The sequence below is a fragment of the Coenobita brevimanus genome, chromosome 49, assembly GCF_032717465.1.
Source record: "Coenobita brevimanus isolate Jiangsu-jjx chromosome 49, ASM3271746v2, whole genome shotgun sequence".
In the NCBI taxonomy this organism is placed as follows: Eukaryota; Metazoa; Arthropoda; class Malacostraca; order Decapoda; family Coenobitidae; genus Coenobita; species Coenobita brevimanus.
In genome coordinates, this window is record NC_137002.1 from 50231 (window position 1) to 53545 (window position 3315).

Genomic DNA, 3315 nt, shown 5'->3' on the forward strand with positions numbered 1-3315 from the left:
ATGCGCCTTTTTAATTATATCTGCCACCGAGTCTCAAGATATTAATATATATAAAATGCCCGCCGCCGGACCATCCACCCCGCCACCCCCCACCCCACCACCGGGCCACCACCACCCCACCACCCCAGGAAGGGACAACGAGGGAGCTAATGACCCAGGGCAAGAGGGTCACCCAACCACCACTGACCTGTGCCACTTCTCCCCCCCACTGCCCCGACACCAGGTGAGCCTGGATCGGAGACAACCTCACCGGCGGGCTAACCATCGACAGCTGGGGATTTAAGTTTTCCGTCCGTAAGTGTGCCGCTGTAGTTTTTACAAATCGTAACGTCCCCGATTTGCGTTTATTTTTGGATAATCAAGCGGTACCTTTTCAAAATTCTGTAAAGTTTTTGGGCCTCCACTTTGATCGCAGAATGAATTTTAAACTTCACGTTAATACTTTGGTTGCTTGTTGTGATAAACCATTAAATGTCCTTAAGTACCTAGCGGGTACTACATGGGGTGCCGACAGAAAATCTTTATTAATGGTGTATAAGTCCCTTATTCGATCGAAGCTAGACTATGGCGCACAGGTGTATGGCTCGGCATCTGATGCCACGCTGAAAAGATTGGATGTGTTGCAGAATAAATGCTTGCGAATGTGTCTTGGAGCTGTCCGGTGTACCCGTGTAGCTCGTAAGGAAGTGGAGGCGAATGTGCCTCCCCTCCGTATTCGCCGTGACCACCTGGCCTTGTCCTACGGCGAAAGGACATTAAGGAAAAGTAATATCGGGTCATCATTCAGCATCTTCAGCACCATCTTTGCGCAGACTTTCCGCATACCCAAATCTTCAGTGATAATCTCCCGGTTCATGCCCAGCTCATTTGCGATCAGTCGAACAGTCAACCGACGATCGCCACGCACAATCTGCCTGACACGCTCAACGTTGGCCTCAGTCTTGCTCGTTGAAGGCCTTCCGCTCCTGGGGTCGTCTTCCACGTCCTCGCGTCCCTCTTTGAACCTCTTGTACCACTCAAAAACACGTGAGCGTGACATCGTCTCATCTCCGCACACTTGCTGCAGCATTCCCAGTGCTTCAGACGGAGTTTTCCCCAACCGGACCAGAAACTCAGGTTGGTTCGTTGTTCTGTGCTCATCGCTTGACGACATGAAGCAGAGGACATGTATACAAAAGCATGTGAAAAAAAGATCAATGGCTGCAGAGAGCTGAGATCACAGTCATATACTCCCTGGATATTACGTCACATGGTGACGCAACCCGCTAATCCCTCTCCCACTCATAGCTTACACAGCACACTCAGTCCTGGAACTTTTCTGACACACCTCGTATGGAGTGTATCTGGGTTGTGTTTGGGATGTGTGTTTGGGGTGTGTATGTAGTGTATCTGGGTTGTGTTTGGGGTGTGTGCTTGAGGTGTGTATGAAGTGTATCTGGGATGTGTTTGGGGTGTGTATGGAGTGTATCTGGGATGTGTTTGGGATGTGTGTTTGGAGTGTGTATGGAGTGTATCTGGGATGTGTTTGGGGTGTGTGTTTGGGGTGTGTATGGAGTGTATCTGGGATGTATAGTATACACCCAAAGTACATCCCCCATCCCCCCAAAATAAAAAAGCACACACACCCTGAACACATACCAAACACACCTCAAACACATCCAAAATACACCCCCGAAACACTCAAAATATACCCCAAACACACTCCTTACAAAACACATACACACCCCAAACAGAACCTACACAACCCCCCCAAACACACCCCAAACAGAAACCATATAACACCCCCAAACACACCCCAAACAGAACCCACACAACCCCCCAAACACACCCTATACAGAAACCACACAACCCCCCCCCAAATGCACTCGAAAAAGAAACCACAGAACCCCCCAAAACACACAACAAAAACGACCTCAAGAAGAACCCACACAACAAAGCAAAAACACCCCAAACACAACCCACAAAACCCCCCAAACACACCCCAAACCGAACTCACACAATCCCCCTCAAACACATCGAAACACACCCCAAACAGAACCCACACGACCCCCTAAAATAAACCCCAAACAGAACCCACACGACCCCTAAAATAAACCCCAAACAGAACCCACACAACCCCTCCAAACGCACCTCCAAAAAAAGCTGCACAACCCCCACAAACACACCTTAAATAGACCCCGCACAACCCCTCAAACACATGCCAAACACACTCTAAACAGAACCTACACAACCCCCCAAACACACCCCAAAACGAACCCACACAACCCCCCAAACACATCAAAAACACACCCCAAACACACTCCAAACAGGACCCATATAACCCCCCAAACACACCCCAAACTGAACCCACACAAACCCCCAACACACCACAAACAGAACCCACACAACCCCCCAAACACACCCCAAACTCCTCTCTCTCTCTCTCTCTCTCTCTCCCTCTCTCTTATTTTCCGTCATTCCTACCTTCAATGACTCCAGAAATCTGCTTACCACACATGCCAACTCCCTAATACCTGTAACTTACCAGTTTATTTAAATATCTGGTTAGTTAATGCATTCTTGTATGTTATTCACGCAGTCTTCATTGACATCACAAAAATACAAATTGCAGACAACACAATACAGTATCTAGGAGCAATAAACACAAAATATCGCTACGGAAGGAAGGAAGGAATAATCAAGAGTAAGCACCGAGCCATAATATGGCTATATGGCAATGCAGAAGTAGAGGGAAAATATAGGCCGGGAGAAACAAGGAAATATCAAGAACAGAGGTAGGACAGAGGGGAAGAAGAGGACAGTAAGGAGAGAAAAATGGGAGACAAAAAGGCCCCTTTTAGTCGCCTCTTACGACAAGCAGGGGTAATGGGATGTTGCTGTGGAGAAAGCTTAAGGAAAGCATACGGTACTTAAGCTGATGAGACCACAGGACTAAGAATTACCTCTAAATTCATTTTGCAGCAGCAAACAACTCTTAGTGTGCGGCCAAACTTGCGCGAAACATGTGATCGAGAAGACGACACAAAGCACCGGGATAGAGCCGCTGCAATATCCGAGTCTGATCGTTGGAAGGGCCCCTGAGCTTCATTTCCTCTTGTCGGTCACATGTTTGGCTCAAGTGTGGCCCCACCGTAACCCAAAGCTTTCCATCTCAGGTGCTACCGATTGTCCTCTCCTTCCCTATTGGCCGAGCAGCGTGGCCAGGGTTACTGTACGAGCCTGCCAAAATATATATTTTATTGAATACTATTTATCTATTGCCAGACGCCTTAATCCCGTAAGGGGTGGCCACAAACAAATCGTCTCCATGTCGCC